The following is a 22,409-nucleotide window of genomic DNA, read 5'->3' on the forward strand; positions in this document are numbered from 1 at the left end:
GGGGCGGTGTGGGGAGGAGAGGGGGGGTGTTGGGTATTTAAAGAGGGGGGAGGGTGGCTTGGGGGAGGGGGCAAGCAAGGGGAGGAGGAGGAGGAATCCTCTTCGGATTCGGCGCGGCTGGGCCCTTGGCCCAGTCGGACGCTGCGTTTTTTTTAATAAATACGCGCGCAGAAAGAAAAACAAGGAAAAGAAAATCTAAACGAACTCCAAAAACTACAAAGTATATTTTTCCCGAGTCCTAAAAATGAGTCGAACAAAATGAACTTTTACTCGGGGCCTAAATGCAATTTTTGAAAACACGCATTTTTCCCTAAGGCAAATAAACTCCGAAAAAAATCCAAAATTTGATTTATTTATTAAATCTTCATTTTTTTCCTAAATTTTGGGAAAGTCATTTTATTCCCTCTCTTATTTTTTGATATTGGAAAAATAATTGAAGATAAAATAAATCAAATCGAAAGATCCTCTATTCATAATCCGAGAGAACTCAAATATGAAAATTACGAAATCTCCAACTCTCTCCGAGGGTCCTTGAGTTGCGTGAAATTTCTAGGCTCGAGAAAAACAAGAAAATATGCAATGCATGATGATCTAATGTATAACATTCCAAATTGAAAATTTGGGATGTTACACCGAAGCAGCTATGTACTCCGCTTCACATGTAGATCCTGCCACGACGCTTTGTTTAGAACTGCACCAACTTACAGCTCCACCGTTTAACAAAAACACGTATCCGGTTTGCGATTTAGAATCGTCCGGATCAGTGTCAAAGCTTGCATGGACGTAACCATTTACGACTAGCTCTTTGTCACCTCCATATATGAGAAACATATCCTTAGTCCTTTTCAGGTATTTCAGGATGTTCTTGACCGCTGTCCAGTGATCCACTCCTGGATTACTTTGGTACCTTCCTGCCAGGCTTATTGCTAAGCACACGTCAGGTCTGGTACACAACATTGCATACATGATAGAGCCTATGGCTGAAGCATAGGGAACATCTTTAATTTTCTCTCTATCTTCTGCTGTGGTCGGGCATTGAGTCTGACTCAAGTTCACACCTTGTAGCACGGGCAAGAACCCTTTCTTTGCCTGATCCATTTTGAACTCTTTCAAAATTTTATCAAGGTATGTGCTTTGCGAAAGTCCAATTAAGCGTCTTGATCTATCTCTATAAATCTTGATGCCTAATATATAAGCAGCTTCACCGACGTCTTTCATAGAAAAACTTTTATTCAAGTATCCCTTTATGCAATCCAGAAATTCTATATCATTTCCAATTAATAATATGTCATCTACATATAATATTAGAAATGCTACAGAGCTCCCACTCACTTTCTTGTAAATACAGGCTTCTCCAAAAGTCTGTATAAAACCATATGCTTTGATCACACTATCAAAGCGTTTATTCCAACTCCGAGATGCTTGCACCAGTCCATAAATGGATAGCTGGAGCTTGCACACTTTGTTAGCACCTTTTGGATCAACAAAACCTTCTGGTTGCATCATATACAACTCTTCTTCTAGAAATCCATTCAAGAATGCAGTTTTGACATCCATTTGCCGAATTTCATAATCATAAAATGCAGCAATTGCTAACATGATTCGGACAGACTTAAGCATCGCTACGGGTGAGAAAGTCTCATCGTAGTCAACCCCTTGAACTTGTCGAAAACCTTTCGCAACTAGTCGAGCTTTATAGACAGTTACATTACCATCAGCGTCAGTCTTCTTCTTAAAGATCCATTTATTCTCAATGGCCTGCCGATCATCGGGCAAGTCAACCAAAGTCCATACTTTGTTCTCATACATGGATCCCATCTCAGATTTCATGGCCTCTAGCCATTTTGCGGAATTTGGGCTCATCATCGCTTCCTCATAGTTCGTAGGTTCATCATGGTCAAGTAACATGACTTCCAGAATAGGATTACCGTACCACTCTAGTGCGGATCTTACTCTGGTAGACCTACGAGGTTCAGTAGAAACTTGATCTGAAGTTTCATGATCAATATCATTATCTTCCTCACTAATTGGTGTAGTTGTCAGAGGAACCGGTTCTTGTGATGAACTACTTTCCAATAAGGGAGCAGGTATAGTTACCTCATCAAGTTCTACTTTCCTCCCACTCACTTCTTTCGAGAGAAACTCCTTCTCTAGAAAGGATCCGAATTTAGCAACAAAAATCTTGCCCTCAGATCTGTGATAGAAGGTGTACCCAATAGTCTGTTTTGGGTATCCTATGAAGACACATTTCTCCGATTCGGGTTCGAGCTTATCTGGTTGAAGTTTCTTCACATAAGCATCGCAGTCCCAAACTTTAAGAAATGACAACTTTGGTTTCTTGCCAAACCACAGTTCATGAGGCGTCATCTCAACGGATTTTGATGGTGCCCTATTTAACGTGAATGCGGCCGTCTCTAAAGCATAACCCCAAAACGATAGCGGTAAATCAGTAAGAGACATCATAGATCACACCATATCTAGTAAAGTACGATTACGACGTTCGGACACACCATTTCGTTGTGGTGTTCCGGGTGGCGTGAGTTGCGAAACTATTCCGCATTGTTTCAAGTGTAGACCAAACTCGTAACTCAAATACTCTCCTCCACGATCAGATCGTAGAAATTTTATTTTCTTGTTACAATGATTTTCCACTTCACTCTGAAATTCTTTGAACTTTTCAAATGTTTCAGACTTGTGTTTCATTAAGTAGATATACCCATATCTTCTCAAATCATCTGTGAAGGTGAGAAAATAACGATACCCGCGGCGAGCCTCAACATTCATTGGACCACAAACATCAGTATGTATGATTTCCAACAAATCAGTTGCTCACTCCATTGTTCCGGAGAACGGCGTTTTAGTCATCTTGCCCATGAGGCACGGTTCGCAAGTACCAAGTGATTCATAATCAAGTGATTCCAAAAGCCCATCAGTATGGAGTTTCTTCATGCGCTTTACACCGATATGACCTAAATGGCAGTGCCACAAATAAGTTGCACTATCATTATCAACTCTGCATCTTTTGGTTTCAACACTATGAATATGTGTATCACTACTATCGAGATTCAATAAAAATAGACCACTCTTCAAGGGTGCATGACCATAAAAGATATTACTCATATAAATAGAACAACCATTATTCTCTAACTTAAATGAATAACCGTCTCACATCAAACAAGATCCAGATATAATGTTCATGCTCAACGCTGGCACCAAATAACAATTATTTAGGTCTAAAACTAATCCCGATGGTAGATGTAGAGGTAGCGTGCCGACCGCGATCACATCGACTTTGGAACCATTTCCCACGCGCATCGTCACCTCGTCCTTGGCCAATCTTCGCTTAATCCGTAGTCCCTGTTTCGAGTTGCAAATATTAGCAACAGAACCAGTATCAAATACCCAGGTGCTACTGCGAGCATTAGTAAGGTACACATCAATAACATGTACATCACATATACCTTTGTTCACTTTGCCATCCTTCTTATCCGCCAAATACTTGGGGCAGTTCCGCTTCCAGTGTCCAGTCTGCTTGCAGTAGAAGCACTCAGTTTCAGGCTTAGGTCCAGACTTGGGTTTCTTCTCTTGAGCAGCAACTTGTTTGTTGTTCTTCTTGAAGTTCCCCTTCTTCTTCCCTTTGCCTTTTTTCTTGAAACTGGTGGTCTTGTTAACCATCAACACTTGATGCTCCTTCTTGAGTTCTACCTCCGCGGCTTTTAGCATTGCGAAGAGCTCGGGAATAGTCTTGTCCATCCCTTGCATATTATAGTTCATCACGAAGCTCTTGTAGCTTGGTGGCAGTGATTGAAGAATTCTGTCAATGACACTATCATCAGGAAGATTAACTCCCAGTTGAATCAAGTGATTATTATACCCAGACATTTTGAGTATGTGTTCACTGACAGAACTATTCTCCTCCATCTTGCAGCTATAGAACTTATTGGAGACTTCATATCTCTCAATCCGGGCATTTGCTTGAAATATTAACTTCAACTCCTGGAACATCTCATATGCTCCATGCCATTCAAAACGTCGTTGAAGACCCGGTTCTAAGCCGTAAAGCATGGCACACTGAACTATCGAGTAGTCATCAGCTTTGCTCTGCCAGACGTTCTTAACGTTGTCAGTTGCATCAGCAGCAGGCCTGGCACCCAGCGGTGCTTCGAGGACGTAATTCTTCTGTGCAGCAATGAGGATAATCCTCAGGTTACGGACCCAGTCCGTGTAATTGCTACCATCATCTTTCAACTTTGCTTTCTCAAGGAACACATAAAAATTCAACGGAATAACAGCACGAGCCATCTATCTACAACAAACATAGACAAGCAAAATACTATCAGGTACTAAGTTCACGATAAATTTAAGTTCGATTAATCATATTACTTAAGAACTCCCACTTAGATAGATATCCCTCTAATCCCCTAAGTGATTACGTGATCCATATCAACTACACCATGTCCGATCGTCACGTGAGATGGAGTAGTTTCAACGGTGAACATCAATATGTTGATCATATCTACTATATGATTCACGCTCGACCTTTCGGTCTCCATGTTTCGAGGCCATATCTGTTATATGCTAGGCTCTTCAATTTTAACCTAAGTATTCCGTGTGTGCAACTGTTTTGCACCCGTTGTATTTGAACGTAGAGCCTATCACACCCGATCATCACGTGGTGTCTCAGCACGAAGAACTTTCGCAACGATGCTTACTCAGGGAGAACACTTCTTGATAATTTTAGTGAGAGATCATCTTAAAATGCTACCGTCAATCAAAGCTAGATAAGATGCATAAAGGCTAAACATCACATGCAATCAATATAAGTGATATGATATGGCCATCATCATCTTGTGCTTGTGATCTCCATCTTCGAAGCACCGTCGTGATCACCATCGTCACCGGCGTGACACCTTGATCTCCATCGTAGCATCATTGTCGTTACGCCATCTATTGCTTCTACGACTATCGCTACCGCTTAGTGATAAAGTAAAGCAATTACAGGGCATTTGCATTTCATACAATAAAGCGACAACCATATGGCTCCTGCCAGTTGCCGATAACTTCGGTTACAAAACATGATCATCTCATACAATAAAATATAGCATCACGTCTTGACCATATCACATCACAACATGCCCTGCAAAAACAAGTTAGACGTCCTCTACTTTGTTGTTGCAAATTTTACGTGGCTGCTACAGGCTTAGCAAGAACCGTTCTTACCTACACATCAAAACCACAAGATAGTTTGTCAAGTTAGTGCTGTTTTAACCTTTGCAAGGACCGGGCGTAGCCACACTCGATTCAGCTAAAGTGAGAGAGACAGACACCCGCCAGCCACCTTTAAGCATGAGTGCTCGTAACGGTGAAACCAGTCTCGCGTAAGCGTACGCGTAATGTCAGTCCGGGCCGCTTCATCTCACAATACCGCCGAACCAAAGTATGACATGCTGGTAAGCAGTATGACTTGTATCGCCCACAACTCACTTGTGTTCTAGTCGTGCATATGACATCTACGCATAAAACCTGGCTCGGATACCACTGTTGGGGAACGTAGTAATTTCAAAAAATTTCCTACCCACACGCAAGATCATGGTGATGACATAGCAACAAGAGGGGAGAGTGTTGTCCACGTACCCTCGTAGACCGTAAGCGGAAGCGTTATGACAACGCAGTTGATGTAGTCGTACGTCTTCACGATCCGACTGATCCAAGTACCGAACGTATGGCACCTCTGAGTTCAGCACACGTTCAGCTCGATGACGATCCCCGGACTCCGATCCAGCAAAGTGTCGGGGATGAGTTCCGTCAGCACGACGGCGTGGTGACGATGATGATGCTCTACCGACGCAGGGCTTCGCCTAAACTCCACGATGATATGACCGAGGTGGAATATGGTGGAGGCGGGCACCGCACACGGCTAAGGAACGATCCGTAGATCAACTTGTGTGTCTCTAGGGTGCCCCCCTGCCCCCGTATATAAAGGAGCAAGGGGGGAGGCCGGCCGGCCCTATGGGGCGCGCCAAGGAGGGGGGAGTCCTCCTCCTAGTGGGAGTAGGACTCCCCTTTCCTACTCCCACTAGGAAGGAGGAAGGGGGAAGGAAAGAGAGGGAGAGGGAGAGGGAAAGGGGGGCCGCGCCCCCTGCCCTAGTCCAATTCGGACTCCTCAAGGGGGGGGCGACCTCCTGGACTGCTGCCCTCTCTCTTCCCTCAGGCCCACTAAGGCCCATTACTTCTCCCGGGGGGGGGGGTTTCCGGTAACCCTCCAGCACTCCAGTTTTCTCCGAAACCACCCGGAACACTTCCGGTGTCCAAACATAGTCGTCCAATATATCAATCTTTATGTCTCGACCATTTCGAGACTCCTCTTCATGTCCGTGATCACATCCGGGACTCCGAACAAACTTCCGTACATCAAAACTTTGTAAACTCATAATAAAACTGTCATCGTAATGTTAAGCGTGCGGACCCTACGGGTTCGAGAACTATGTAGACATGACCTAGAACTATTCTCGGTCAATAACCAATAGCAGAACCTGGATGCCCATATTGGCTCCTACATATTCTATGAAGATCTTTATCGGTCAAACCGCATAACAACATACGTTGTTCCCTTTGTCATCGGTATGTTAGTTGCCCGAGATTCGATCGTCGGTATCCAATACCTAGTTCAATCTCATTACCGGCAAGTCTCTTTACTCGTTACATAATGCATCATTCCGTAACTAACTCATTAGCTACATTGCTTGCAAGGCTTATAGTGATGTGCGTTACCGAGAGGGCCCAGAGATACCTCTCCGACAATCAGAGTGACAAAACCTAATCTCGAAATACGCCAACCCAACATGTACCTTCAGAGACACCTGTAGTACTCCTTTATAATCACCCAGTTACGTTCGGACGTTTGGTAGCACCCAAAGTGTTCCTCCGGTGAACGGGAGTTGCATAATCTCATAGTTACAGGAACATGTATAAGTCATGAAGAAAGCAATAGCAATATACTAAACGATCAAGTGCTAGGCTAACGGAATGGGTCATGTCAATCACATCATTTTCCTAATGATGTGATCCCATTAATCAAATGACAACACATGTCTATGGTTAGGAAACATAACCATCTTTGATTAATGAGCTAGTCAAGTAGAGGCGTACTAGTGACGTTACGTTTGTCTATGTATTCACACATGTATCATGTTTCCGGTTAATACAATTCTAGCATGAATAATAAACATTTATCATGATATGAGGAAATAAATAATAACTTTATTATTGCCTCTAGGGAATATTTCCTTCAGTCTCCCACTTGCACTAGAGTCAATAATCTAGATTACACAGTAATGATTCTAACACCCATGGAGTCTTGGTGCTGATCATGTTTTGCTCGTGAGGGAGGCTTAGTCAATGGGTCTGCAACATTCAGATCCGGATGTATCTTGCAAATCTCTATGTCTCCCACTTGGACTTGGTCCCAAATGGAATTGAAGCATCTCTTGATGTGCTTGGTCCTCTTGTGAAATCTGGATTCCTTTGCCAAGGCAATTGCACCAGTATTGTCACAGAAGATCTTCATTGGTTCCGATGCACTAGGTATGACACCTAGATCAGAAATGAACTCCTCATCCAGACTCCTTCATTTGCTACTTCCGAAGCAGCTATGTACTCCGCTTCACATGTAGATCCTGCCACGACGCTTTGTTTAGAACTGCACCAACTTACAGCTCCACCATTTAACAAAAACACATATCCAGTTTGCGATTTAGAATCGTCCGGATCAGTGTCAAAGCTTGCATCGACGTAACCATTTACGACTAGCTCTTTGTCACCTCCATATACGAGAAACATATCCTTAGTCCTTTTCAGGTATTTCAGGATGTTCTTGACCGCTGTCCAGTGATCCACACCTGGATTACTTTGGTACCTTCCTGCCCTAGTTTATACGTTGCTTGGTAAGGGGCTGATTTGGATCCATATGTTTCATGCTATGGTTAGGTTTACCCTAATACTTCTTTTGTAGTTTAGGATGCTTGAAATAGGGGTTAATCATAAGTGGGATGCTTGTCCTAGGAAGGGCAGTACCCAAGCACTGGTCCACCCATGTCGGGGGTTGGATGCGACATATGCCAACGGGTGGCTTATCATGGTGGGGGCGAGTAGAACGTCGCCGGTGCCTGGAAACGGGAGGAGGCGCAGACATGCACGCCGGTGAATCTTACCCAGCTTCGGGGCTCTCCGAGGAGATAACACCCCTACTGCTGCTCTGCGGGGTCTCCGCATGATCACTATGGTATGATAGTACAAAGGTGCTCCTCGAGCTGTTTGGGAGGCAGGGAGGAGCAAGGCTAGCTCTTTCCCCTCTTGCTATGTGTCTCAAATCTATCTAGGGCCGAACCCTTTGCATGGGTGCTCCGGGGGGTTTATATAGGCCTACACCCCAGGGGTACAACGGTAATCTGACTGGGCGTGGCCCCCAGCAGTCAGTCTCTCTTGCAGCCATCCTCCCTGCCGGCTTCTGGGGCCCGCCGACTGGCGGGCCCCGCGGACAGGCAGAACATTGTGCAGCACTCCTGATGACGCAGGCTCGGTCAGGGGGTCGTGGGAACAGTGCCGCCGTCTGTCAGGCGATCACTGTCGCCACTCCCTGTCCAATCTAGTTTATGGCTTGTGGGGCCCTGGCCGGGAGGCGGCCGGCTCTGGAGAGGCCGACTCCCGCAGGGCCGTCTTCGAGCTCGTCGGCCATCTTCCTCTCTCTCACTGATGGGGGGCCTGGCGATCTCCGGGCCGTACTTGTCGCCATCGTGGGCATAGTACTTGTGCACTGTGGCTGAGGTCAGGAGAAGCATGGCAACAGTGCCGCGCCTCACCGGAGATCTCCGGGTGACGCGGCTCACTGTAGCCACGCCTTCTCCTCGTGGGGTTGAGGGGACAGCCACGTCGGGGCTGTACCCCGCATCGGTCTTCGTGTTAGGTCACGGGCCGACTCTCATAGTCGGCCCCTCGAAAGGTCGCAAGCCCGGAGTCGGCTTGATTTAGAGTCGCCGTCTAAGGACTCGGCTTCTCCAAAGGTCGCCAGCGGGGACCCGGCCTTCCCGAAGGTCGCCAGCTGGGACTCGGCTGAGGGGCACGGCCTGCCCCGATGCCTCGAAAGATCTTGGGTCCTGGGTCAGCCTACCCGTGGCCCATTACTCCGACAGTAGTCCCCGAAGCTGGCGAAGCCCGGCGGGCGCCGCCTCGTGGGGCTTCGGCAGTTTCAGTCTTTGCGGTGCCGACTCTGAGATTCGGCCGCCGCGTCTTTGGGCCGCATCGCTGGAGTCGGACTGGCCCCGCAAGGAGCCGCCGCTCGTAAGTCGTGGCGGGAAACCGGCGGCGTATCGGTTACGCCTCCCTGCCATTTACGAGACGGTCCTGTCGCGTCGCGCCACGTGGAGGCGATAGCCTGTCTGCCCACGCGCGTGACGGGACGGGCCGCCAGGTGGGTCCCGCCATTAATGCGCCTCGGCTCCCGAGCGGATCCGCTGCGGCCGAGGGCGGTTGGCATCCCCACGTTGTTACTGCGCGCAGTAACTTCGTGGGGGTTAATCGTGGGGCGTCGTGGGGCCGCGGGCGCAGTTAATCCCCACGTCGTCCCCTCGGCTTCTCAGCCCGTAGGGCTATAAGTAGGTGGGGGCGGAGCGGGCGGCACAGCACGCGCACTCCCTCCCCCGCTCTCTTGCCTTCCTCCTTCCTTTGCCGCGCACCGCTGCATTCTTCTTTGCCGCGAGCCCAGGCGTTCTTCCTTGCCGGTGATGAGCTCTTCTTCCGCCGCGCCCCCCACCTCGCGCTCCGGCGTATGGGACGGCTCAGACGTGGGGGCGGAGGACATCGAGTTCCTTCGCCAAACCCACCGCCTCCCGAGCGCGGACTTGGTGCAGGCCCGTCCCGCGCCGGTGGGAGAGATCCGGCCCGCGCCGGCGGAGGGCGAGTGGGTCATCTTCCACTCGCATCTCATGCGCGGGCTGGGGCTCCCAGCGAGCGGGTTCTTCCGTTCCTTCCTCGAGTTTCATAGCCTGCAGCCGCACCACCTCACCCCCAACACGGTGGTGCTTCTCTCCGCCTTCGCCACCCTGTGCGAAGGCTACATCGGCGTTCTCCCCACCCTCGAGCTGTGGGGGGAGTTCTTCTCCTCGAAGCTCGGCACTCAGGCTGCCGGCACGCTGGCACAGTGCGGCACCTACATCGCGGTGCGGCGCACGATGGCCGACAACCCTTTTTCGCCATCCCGCTGGTGAAATCGGTGAAGATGTGGCAGAAGACCTACTTCTACGTGAAGAATGTCTCCACCGACGGCGACTGGGTCAATCTGCCGCCCTTCGACCCCGAGCCGCTGACTGGCCGGCCGCCCAGTTGGTCCCATCGGTCGAAGTCGCTTTCGACCTTTGGAGTCGGCGCCGTGGCGCGCCTCCGAGTCATGACGCAGTCGGAGGGGCTCGTCGCCTCCGATCTCCTGGCCGCCTTCGTGGCGCGCCGGGTTCTTCCGCTCCAAGGCCGGCCTCACCTCATCTGTCAGATGAGCGGCCGACACGATCCAAGCCGGCTGTGCACCAAGACATGCTGCCTGGAGAAGTGGCGAAGTTGGTGAACCACATCGCCCACTGCGGGTTCACGGAGGAGTGGCAGTTCGGCAAGGAGCCGTACTCGCGCGACAACCCCCCGCCAGTGGTAAGTTGTTTCCGTCTGAATTTCGATCTTGCTTGCGTCCGACTTCAAGCTCTGATCTTGTTGGCATCTTTTGAGCAGAACCCTCTCACGGCGCCCGCTGCCGGTGCCACGAGAGAGCCGCGTGACTATGTCCCCGACCGCGAGGTCAGCGACGTCGACGACCCCGACTTGGGGGCCGCGGCGCTGGAAGCCGACGCCGAAGGCGGCGGAGAGGAGGAAGACGGCGGCCTCAGACCATCGGCGACCTTCGCCGACTGTCCCGAGGGCGACGTCGACGCGGAAGTTGCCCCGCGCCGTCAGCCGAGAGCCGGCCCCTCCGACCAAGCCGGCGCGAAGAGACGTCTCGCCGGGCCGAGTGCGCCCGGCGGCAGGTCGAAGAAGCTCAAGGGAGCCGCCGCCGCGACCAAGCGGGAGGAGGCGGCCGCGAAGGCCAACCGCTTCCGGAAGGAAGTGAGAAGGCCGCCACTAGTTTTTTCGTAAGTCCCTTACTCCTTTATATCTTTTCTGGATCTCGCTTGAGTCTTTCTGATTTCCCTCCAATCTTCTCCAGCGCTCCCCTTTCCCTTGAGAGAGCCGCCGTCCCCTCCGTCATGGGGTCGGTGGAGACGTCCGCCAATACACGGCGGATTGACCCCACCGCCAACCTCCGGGAGGCGACAGCACGGAACGCGCGAGAGAAGCGCGCGGAGGAAGAGGCCGGCCGCTTGGAGAAGGCGGAGGCCGAGAAAGCGGCCGCCAACGCCCAGCGGCACCTGGAGGAGGCCGTGGCCGCGGCCGCGGCGAAGCGGGATGCTGAGGAGGCCGTTCGTCGCCGAGCGGCGATGCTCGTCCCCCCGCTGTCGTCAGCACTGCCGCCCCCTGAGTTCACGGGGTAGACCGGGGAGGTCGGCACCGCAAACCCTCTCGCGGAGGAGGGAGGCGACGTCTCGGGCTCGGATACATACGCGCCGCCTCCGCCACCTCCGCCGCCTCCGTCTTCGAGGCCGCATGGCAAGCAGCCGGTGGACCCGCAGGTTCCACCGACTGCGGACGATGCCGACGCGCAGCTGCTTCTCCAGGTCGCCGTGCCAACACGCTGCCGAAACGAGAGGACGAGCTCAGCGCCGCGAGCTCGGGAGACTGGCGCCGCCAGTATGGCGAACCTGGACGCTGAGGCGTCAAGTGCCGCGCCCACCGGCTGGGTGCGCGAAGGCGGCACCGGCTCGCTGAACCAGGCCCTTCTGGACGTCCAGTCTAAGTTGCGCAAAGAGGGCGACGCCCTCCAACTTTACACCAAGGCGCATCTGGCCCTGCGGACCTCCGTCCGGGTATGTTTCGTTTTTCCTTTTTTAGTTTCTTGTCTTTTTCTGTGGGGGCGCGCCAGCGCACCCACTGGGTGTAGTCCCTGAGTTCGGGGTCGGCTGCTGAGCAGGCGGCTCGGAACTCCTTCTAGCGAGCTCCGAAGGCTGACTTTACTTTGCCGGCCTTGCAGGAATACCACAATCTCCACGCTACTGCCTTCAACCACAATGTTGTGGAGCTGAGGAAGCGGACCGCCGATCTGACGGAAAGTCGAGGTGAGCCAATTCTTCCTTCTTTGCGGGGGCGCGCTGGCGCACCCGCGGGTTGTAGTCCCCGAGATTCGGGCCGACTGCTGAGCAGTCGGGCCGGATCTCCCCAGCGACCTTCCTTCTTTCTTCTTCGCGGGGGCGCGCTGGCGCGCCCGCGGGCTGTAGTCCCCGAGATTCGGGCCGACTGCTGAGCAGTCGGGCCGGATCTCCCCGGCGACCTTCCTTGTTGACGATGCTTTGTCTTTTCTTCGAGCTTCAGGCACCAATGCCGCCCTTCAGGAGAAGCTGGGCGAGGCCAACACCGCCCGTCGTGCTAAGGAGGAGGAGTGCGACAAGCTCGTCCGAGAGCGCGACCTGCTGGCGACGCAGCTGGCCGAGCAGAAGGAACTGCTCCGGAAGGCGCAGGAGGACGCCAAGTCGCGGGAGGATGCCCTGATAGCCGAGTTCGAGGTCGAGCGCTCCGCCTGGACCGACCGGGAGGCGATGCTGACCTCCGGCTACCACGAGCTTGAGGACATCGTCGATGGTAATTCTTTTTTCTCCTCTTTGGTCTTCCGACTCTGCGTCGGGCTGATTTTGGGTTTTTCTGACTGTCTTCTTTTCTTGTCTTTGACAGACTTCTTTCCCGGCCACTCGCAAGCCGTCCCTCTAGACATCGAGGCGGCTCGGGAGGAGCGGAGGGCGAAGGGCGAAGTAATTGCTGCCAACGCCCCCCGGACCATCGATGAGCAGCTTCTGAGCATCGGGGGTCGCCTCCGTCCTGCTCATCGTCTGCTGCGCCGTCTCCAATGCGCCGGCGCCCAAGTCGTTGTCGCTCTGTGGCCGGAGGTGCCGGCTCTGCGCACCGCCAATCGGACGGCCGACTGGCTAGAGGTCGCCGTCGGTCGCTTTGAGGCCTGGAGGGGCTCCTCGGCCCGTGCCGGAGCACGCCGGGCCTTGGAGTTCGTCAAAGGATGGTACCCTGGGCTGGACCTGGACCGCCTAGCCGCATTCCGGTCAGAAGCCCAGGCCGAGCTGGAGGTCGTGGAAGGCGCCCTTGCCGAGTGCGCGGCGGCCATCGCTGAGTACACGGACACCAGCGTCTTCGTGCCCGAGCGGACCGACGGCGGTGAGGAGGTGCCGCCGGAGTGGTTCGGGATGCACCCGGAGTACGAGGAGGACTCGGCGGAGGTGATCGACTCCAGCGCCGAGGAAGAGGACGAGTCGGAGGGCGGAAGTGAAGAGGAGGAGCCAGAGGGCGAGGCAGGCGGACAGCCCCAGCCTGATCGCGCCTCCAGCAACGAGCCTCAGAAGGACAAGGCGACTTTCGCTGGGGGTGACCAAGCCGAGACCGCCCAGCCGACTGCCCCAACCTCCGACACTGCCGTCACCTCTGACCCTCCGGCTCCGGAGGCTGCCCCCTAGAGTGCTTCGGCTTTACCTGTCTCTTTTGTTCTTTTGCATCAACTGTAAAATCTTTGAAGAAGATTTGCGTTCCACGGGCGCTCTGTTTCTTTGTCGGAGTCGTCCCTCTTGCATGCTCGAGGCTTCTGAGCGTCGATCAAATAGTAGGCGTCGTTCCCTAGCACCTTGCTGATGATGAAGGGACCTTCCCAAGGCGCCGACAACTTGTGCTGGCCGGCTGTTCTCTGAATCAGCCGGAGCACAAGGTCGCCCTCTTGGAATGATCTTGGCTTGACCTTGCAATTGTAGTATCGGCGCAGACTCTGCTGGTAGATGCCGGACCGACTGAGTGCCAACAGTCGGCCCTCTTCCAGCAGATCGACACCATCTTGGCGTGCTTCTTCAGCCTCCTCTTCGGTGTACATGGAGACTCGCGGAGAGTCGAATTGTATATCCATCGGGATGACGGCTTCGGCACCGTAGACGAGGAAGAACGGCGTGAAGCCGGTTGACCTGTTCGGGGTTGTGCGAAGACTCCAGAGGACGGCAGGCAGCTCTTCCACCCAACAGCCGGCCGAGCGCTCGAGTGGTTCGACCAATCGAGGCTTGATGCCGGACAGGATGAGGCCGTTGGCTCGTTCCACCTGGCCGTTTGACTGCGGATGGGCAACGGATGCTAAGTCCAGTCGGATGCCCTGCGTCGCGCAGAAACGAGCCAAGGCGCCTTTGGCGAAGTTGGTGTCATTATCTGTGATGATGCTGTGCGGTATGCCGTACCGCACTGTGACGTCGGCAATGAAGGTCACTGCTGTGGGCCCGTTTAATTTCTTGATGGGCTTTGCTTCTACCCACTTGGTGAACTTGTCCACTGTGACAAGCAAATGAGTTAGGCCGCCTCGGGCCGTCTTGAAAGGTCCCACCATGTCCAGGCCCCAAACTGCGAAGGGCCAGGCGATGGGGATTGTCTTCAGCGCAGAAGCTGGCTGAAGGGGCTTGGAGCGGAATACCTGGCACCCCTTGCACTTGTTGACTAGTTCTTTAGCTTCTTCCAGGGCAGTCGGCCAAAAGAAACCATGCCGAAAGGCTTTGGCCACGAGCGCTCTTGAAGCCGCATGGTGGCCGCACTGGCCCTGATGGATGTCTCTGAGTATCGCTTGGCCTTGTTCTGATTCTACGCAGCGCTGGTGGACACCAGTAATGCTACGCCTGACTAACTCTCTGTTGACTATGGTGTAGGCTGCCGCTCGGTGTTGTACTTGTCGAGCCAGAGTCTCCTCTGCTGGTAACTCCTTGTTTACTAGGAACTTGAGGATGGGCTGCGCCCATGAAGGTGCTGCTATCTCTTCAACTGCCACCATAGCGACTTGGACAAGGGTGGCTGGGCTGGGAGGCGGTGGGTTGGACTCTGCTGCCGCTTGCTAGACTGAGGGAATCTCTGGGCCGATTGGGACAGCTCCCGGGCCGACTGACGCAGTCCCCGGGCCGAGCTCTGAAGTCCCCGGGCCGACTGGCGCAGTCCCCGGGCCGACTGGCGCAGTCCCCGGGCCGACTGGCGTAGTCCCTGGGCCGACTGTGGCTTTCTTGAGGTCGCTTGCTGGGGTCTTGGAGTCGGATCCGACTATCTCTGGCGGAGCCGGCACGAAAATGGAGTCGGATTCTGGTGAAGGCTTGATAGACGGCTTGAGGAGGCGCTGAAGGGCGACGCCAGAAGGTATCGCCTGGCGAGTGGAGCCGACTCGCGCCAAGGCGTCTGCTTGATCGTTGTCGTTTCTTGGCACGTGGAGGAATTCGCATCCTTCAAAATATCCGCTGAGTTGCTGCACCAAGAAGCGGTAGCTCGCCATGTTTGCGTCTTTGGCGTCCCAGTCGCCGGATGATTGCTGAACCACCAAGTCGGAGTCGCCATAGCATAGGATCCGGCGAATGCCGAGCTCTTTGGCAAGCCGGAGCCCGTGGATGAGCGCTTCATATTCGGCGACGTTGTTGGAGGCAGCGAAGTGGATTTGCAGCACGTATTTGAGCTTGTCGCCCTTGGGGGAGGTGAGGACGACGCCGGCTCCGAGGCCGGTGCGCATCTTGGAGCCGTCAAAATGCAGTCGCCAATGAGTAGAGTCGGGCGCAGGCGGCAAGTACTGAGTCTCGGCCCAGTCGACGAGGAAGTCGGCTAGCGCCTGCGACTTGATGGCGGTGCGAGGTTGGTAGTAGATGGTGTAAGGGGCTAGATCGATAGCCCACTTGGCCACTCGGCCGGAGGCATCTCGACTTCCGATAATCTCGGCGAGTGGAGCGGTGCAGACCACAGTGATTGGATGCTCTTGAAAGTAGGGCTTCAGCTTCTTGGCGGCGAAGTGCACGCCGTAACACATCTTCTGATAGTGAGGGTAGTTCTGCTTGGAGGTCGACAGTACCTCGCTCAGGTAATACACCGGTCTCTGGACCAGAAGCGCCTTGCCTTCCTCCTTGCGCTCAACTACAATAACTGTGCTGACTACCCGGCTGGTAGCGGCGATGTACAAGAGCATGGGCTCTTTGGGGGTCGGAGCCGCCAACACAGGGGGGGTTGCCAACATCTTCTTCAGTTGGAGAAATGCCTCATCTGCCTTGTGGTTCCACTCAAAAAAGGTGGTCTTCTTCATCAATTGATACAACGGCAGAGCTTTCTCGCCCAGCCGACTGATGAATCGGCTGATTGAAGCCAAGCAGCCGGTGAACTTCTGCACATCCAGCAGTCGGCTGGGTACCTCCATTCTCTCAATGGCCTTGATCTTCACAGTGTTGCACTCTATGCCGCGTTCGGAGACCAGAAAACCGAGGAGCTGGCCGGCTGGGACTCCGAACACGCACTTCTCGGGATTGAGCTTGATCTGGAATCGGCGCAGATTCTCAAAGGTCTCTTTGAGGTCTTCTAGCAGCGTCCCACACTTCTCCGTCTTTACCACCACATCATCTACATAAACGTGGGCGTTTCTGCCGAGTTGCTTGAGGAGGCACTTCTGCATGCAACACTGAAAGGTGGCGCCGGCATTCCTCAAGTCGAACGTCATTGTCAGGTAGCAGAAGGCTCCAAATGGCGTGATGAATGCGGCCTTCAGTCTGTCTGCTGGATTCAGCTTGATCTGATGATATCCTGAGTATGCGTCTAGGAAACTCAACAGCTCGCATCCGGCTGTGGAGTCTATCACCTGATCGATCCTTGGCAGGGCGAATGGGTCCTTCGGGCAAGCTTTGTTGAGGTTGGTGTAGTCGATGCACATCCGCCACTGCTTATTCTTCTTCAATACCAGCACAGGGTTGGCCAACCACTCCGGAAAAAACACCTCCATGATGAATCCGGCTGCCAGGAGCCGGGCTATCTCTTCTCCCACTACTCTTCTCTTCTCTTCTGACAGGCGGCGCAAGGGCTGTCTGACGGGCTTCACATCCGGCCTGACATGTAGCTTGTGCTCGGCGAATTCCGTCGGTACACCTGGCATGTCCTTGGGGGACCATGCGAAGATGTCCCGATTCTCACGGAGGAAATCGACGAGCTCGCCTTCCTATTTGCTGTCAAGGCCAGTGCCTATGACAGCGTACTTCTCTGGGTGCTCCGGGTCCAAGGGTATCTTCTTGGTTTCTTTAGCCGGCTTGAATGATCCTTCTGCCTCCGACTCCTTGGGATCAGGCGACATCTCCGGCTGCTTCCCAGCCATCGCCACGACACGATCAAGGAGCCGCTTCTCGGCCGCGATCACCAAAGACTCGGCCAGCCGACTGCTCTCGGCCGCACAGGCGGACGACTTCTTGTAGTCGCCGGCAATGGTCAGGATCCCCTTGGAACTCGGCATCTTCATCTTGAGGTAGGCGTAGTGGGGAACCGCCATGAACTTGGCCAAAGCCGGCCGACCTAGCAGCGCGTGGTACGGGCTCTCCAAGTCCACCACCTCGAACCAGACTGGCTCTCGGCGGAAGTGATCTTTGTCTCCGAAGAGGACGTCTATCAGAATCTTGCCGATTGGTGAGCAGGAGAGGCCGGGTACAATTCCATGGAATACCGTGCGGCTGCTCTGGAGGTGCCTTTGCCTGATTCCAAGCTTCTCCATGGTGTCCTTGTACAGGATGTTTATGCTGCTGCCTCTGTCTATCAGGACCCGCGAGAAACGGGCGGCCCGCCTATCAGTGGCCAAGGTCGCTCCGAGAACCAAGGCGTAAGAGCCCGGACTCGGCATCACCTCTGGGTGATCTGCCCGACTCCAGCTGATAGGCTTCTCGGACCAATGCATGAACTCGGGAGCTTCTGCTGCCACTGCGTTGACTTCTTGCTGCTCTTGGCGCCTGCTGCGCCGATCATCTGACAGACTGGTGAACACTACATATGCTCCGTGCGATTCTGGGAACTCGTCTTGGACTGCGCCGACTGGCCGAGCCGCCGGCTGCGGAGGCGGCGGCGCCCCCACAGGCGGCGGAGGGGCGAGGCCGTCCCCCTTGGCGATCCTGACGAGCCAGTGGCACTTTCTGGTGGTGTGGTTCGACGGCTTCGCGCCGCTGTGAAACTTGCAAGGACCATCCAGAGTCTGCTCATAGGAGAAGGCCGGCAACCAATTGGACTTGCCGCCCTTCTGCCGCTTGGCCGGAGGCTGCCCCTCTGGTTGCTGATCTTCTACTGCCGCGACCTACCGACTGTTGGAAGTCAGTTGTGGGGCTTTGCGCTTGTTGTCGTTCTGTTGCTGTCGCCGGCTGGCGTCTCCAGCCGGGGTTCTGGGAGCCTGGGGAGTCACTTTGCCAGCCGCGTTGACTTGGATCTCCGTCTTCATAGAGGAGTCGGCTGTGGCGTACTTGTCTGCTATGACTAGCAGTTCGTCGAGGGTTTTGGGCTCGTCGCAGAGGAGCTTGTGCTTGAGGAGGGTGCCCTCTCGGCACCCAGCCGTAAAGTACTCGATGGCCTGCACCTCGTGCACGCCCTCGCAGGAGGTTCGGAGTTCGCCCCAGCGCGTGAGGTAGTCGCGTGTCGATTCTTCGGGGCCTTGCACGCACAAGGAGAGCTGGCGCGGCTTGGGAGGTCGCTTGTACGTGCTGGTGAAGTTGCGGATGAAGGCTTCGGTGAAGTCGACCCAGCTGTTGATGCTGCGGGGCTTCAGGCTGTTCAGCCATGTCCGGGCCGTGCCCTGGAGCATGAGAGGAACCCGCTTGTTGCCGTTGGCGATGTTGACGGCTGTGGAGTAGTCTATCAACCAATCCTCCGGCTTCACGGAACCGGTGTACTTGGGCGTGTCTCGGGGGAGCGTGAACCCTTTGGGGAAGGGCTCGTCTCTGATGCGGGGCCCGAAGCAAGGCGGACCCAGCTCATCTTCTTCTTCTAACGCCAGGGATCTGTGGAGTTGGTCGATCCGGTGGCGGGCGTCATTCTCTCCGACTCCCTCTCGGAGGCCAAGGCGACCTCCGAGAGTCAGATGCTCAACAGGCGGCGGAGAGACTCGCCGCTCTCTCCGGGGCGGGGGAGGCAGATAATCGTCCCGTCGCTCCACGGCTCTGGGGCGGCCGTCTTGGTCACGCTCGATGGTGATGCGAGTTCGGCTGTGGCTTGCAGCCGGCTCCTTCTCTTTCCTCCCGCGGACTCCGCCAGTCGGCGTCCGGGAGGTCGCGCCTTGATCTCGGCGAGGGGGTAGGTCGTCATTCTGCGGCTGCTGCTGCGCGTCTGCGCGGCCGCCTGCCGCGTTCTGCGCAGCAACCGCATCGAGGAGCTGCTGGACTCGCTCCGTTATCACACGGCGCTCTTCACCTTCGAGGTTCTTCAGCTCTTCGGTCGCCGCTTGGGCGGCGCGGATGTTCTCCGCAGGGGTGGCGTACACGGGGCGCTTCGCCCCGAACAAATCGGCGATGGCTGCGCCGCGCTCACGGACCGCACCTAGACGGCTCATCCCAGTCGGAGCCGGCGAGCCGCCCACAGCACGATCCATCTCGCGCTGGTATGCTTCGGACAAGCGTCTCATGCTTGCCAACTTCTTGGCGCCTTCGATGATCTGAAGGCGGCGTTCTTCCAGCATCTCTGCGTCTGCGTCCTCTGGGATGGGCGCGGTCAGGTCTTGCAGGGCCGCTGGCAGTGGGTCCTGGTCGTTTTCGCCGGAGTGCTCGCCGTGGCCGATGACGAGCACCTCCGTGACGGCGCTTCCGTCACTCTCCTCGTACGGAAGCGGCTCGTCGTAGATCACCACGTTGGCAGGGAAGATATCAAGCGATACGGCGTGGGAGTCGACCAGCATCGGGTCGGAGGAGCCTACGGACTCCAAGTCTACAGCGGGCTCGCCGGCAACTTGGAGTTGATCGAGGAGGCCCGCGAGGAGGCTCTCGGGGCCACCCGCGCCTGCGCTCGGCGCAGGCTCGTCGGAGAGGCGCACCTCACCGATGAGTTCGGCGAGGCTGCTCGCGGCGCAGGCGGCTTCGGCACCACGCAGCGTGTCGATGCAGACTCCATCTAGCGAGCTGGGATGGCTGCGCTCGTCAGGGAGGAAAAGGGTTCCCGTCCAGAACAGATATCCGGACGACGGTGCACCTCGCCCCACGGTGGGCGCCAAATGTCGGGGGTTGGATGCGACATATGCCAACGGGTGGCTTATCATGGTGGGGGCGAGTAGAACGTCGCTGGTGCCTGGAAACGGGATGAGGCGCAGACATGCACGCCGGCGAATCTTACCCAGCTTCGGGGCTCTCCGAGGAGATAACACCCCTACTGCTGCTCTGCGGGGTCTCCGCATGATCACTATGGTATGATAGTACAAAGGTGCTCCTCGAGCTGTTTGGGAGGCAGGGAGGAGCAAGGCTAGCTCTTTCCCCTCTTGCTATGTGTCTCAAATCTATCTAGGGCCGAACCCTTTGCATGGGTGCTCCGGGGGGTTTATATAGGCCTACCCCCTGGGGGTACAATGGTAATCTGACTGGGCGTGGCCCCCAGCCGTCAGTCTCTCTTGCAGCCGTCCTCCCCGCCGGCTTCTGGGGCCCGCCGACTGGCGGGCCCCGCGGACAGGTAGAACACTGTGCAGCACTCCTGATGACGCAGGCTCGGTCAGGGGGTCGTGGGAACAGTGCCGCCGTCTGTCAGGCGATCACTGTCGCCACTCCCCGTCCAATCTGGTTTATGGCTTGTGGGGCCCTGGCCGGGAGGCGGCCGGCTCTGGAGAGGCCGACTCCCACAGGGCCGTCTTCGAGCTCGTCGGCCATCTTCCTCTCTCTCACTGACGGGGGGCCCGGCGATCTCCAGGCCGTACTTGCCGCCATCGTGGGCACAGTACTTGTGCACTGTGGCTGAGGTCAGGAGAGGCATGGCAACAGTGCCACGCCTCGCCGGAGATCTCCGGGTGACGCGGCTCACTGTAGCCACGCCTTCTCCTCGTGGGGTTGAGGGGACGGCCACGTCGGGGCTGTACCCCGCATCGGTCTTCGTGTTAGGTCACGGGCCGACTCTCACAGTCGGCCCCTCGAAAGGTCGCAAGCCCGGAGTCGGCTTGATTCAGAGTCGCCGTCTAAGGACTCGGCTTCTCCAAAGGTCGCCAGCGGGGACCCGGCATTCCCAAAGGTCGCCAGCTGGGACTCGACTGAGGGGCACGGCCTGCCCCGATGCCTCGAAAGATCTTGGGTCCTGGGTCAGCCTACCCGTGGTCCATTACTCCGACAACCCACATATCAAATTATCAAAGTAACGAACGCAAATCATATGAGCATGATGAAAACTAGCTTGACGATAATTCCCATGTGTCCTCGGGAGTGCTTTCCTTTATATAAGAGTTTGTACAGGCTTGTCCTTTGCTACAAAAAGGATTGGGCCACCTTGCTGCACCTTGTTTACTTTTATTACTTGTTACCTGTTACAAATTACCTTATCATAAAACTATCTGTTACCGATAATTTCAGTGCTTGCAGAGAATACCTTACTGAAAACCGCTTGTTAGTTCCTTCTGCTCCTTGTTGGGTTCGACACTCTTACTTATCGAAAGGACTATGATAGATCCCCTATACTTGTGGGTCATCACTACTATTTAAAATTGTACCTAATTTAAACCTGAAAGTAGGCTATAGCTTTATTCATATCCATCAGGTTCAAATAACCAATGCATTATTTGATTCACAGGTACATATGTTTAAGAATTACAGAAGCACCAAATAAAGAATGATGTACCAGGGTTATATACTTGTACTATTACAGATGGTAAAGAAAGAGGCGACAGACATTCCAGTTGCTGAACAAGGTGCAGCGGAATGGCCCTATTGTACTCTCCTGGATGCAGAAGGCATGCAGGACTCTAGTCCAACCCCTTGTGATGGCCGACCGCCAATCATGTAGTTTTAGAGGTAATCTTGAGTAAACTACTTTAGGATCCACTACAAAAGAAAAAAGATTCAGATATTGTCATCTAACACAACTCATTACATGCAGTAAAAAGAAGGCTACAAGGTTCTTACTTACCATCCTGCAGTTCACTATTGTCTTGCATAAAGTGTAAACAAATAGTTCAATTGACATCTTTTGACCCATTTTAGTAACAATCTTTATCAGTTTCCTCACTTGATGCTGGTTCATGAATATCTCATTGCCCCATACGCAGAAAGGGTCGAAGTGTGGATCTTTGGCAATGATATATGTACCTAAAAGCACCAAGTTAATATTAGAAGCTAGACAACAATTGAAAAATGATGTAGTACAACACTCCATCCATCCCATTATATAAGATTTTATTACATGTATATCTAGACATCATCAAAATATTAAGGTAACACTCTTCCTTGTTGCTATGTAGCCTGGGATTGCATATTTAG

The sequence above is a fragment of the Triticum dicoccoides genome, chromosome 1B (assembly GCF_002162155.2).
Source record: "Triticum dicoccoides isolate Atlit2015 ecotype Zavitan chromosome 1B, WEW_v2.0, whole genome shotgun sequence".
Taxonomy (NCBI): domain Eukaryota; kingdom Viridiplantae; phylum Streptophyta; class Magnoliopsida; order Poales; family Poaceae; genus Triticum; species Triticum dicoccoides.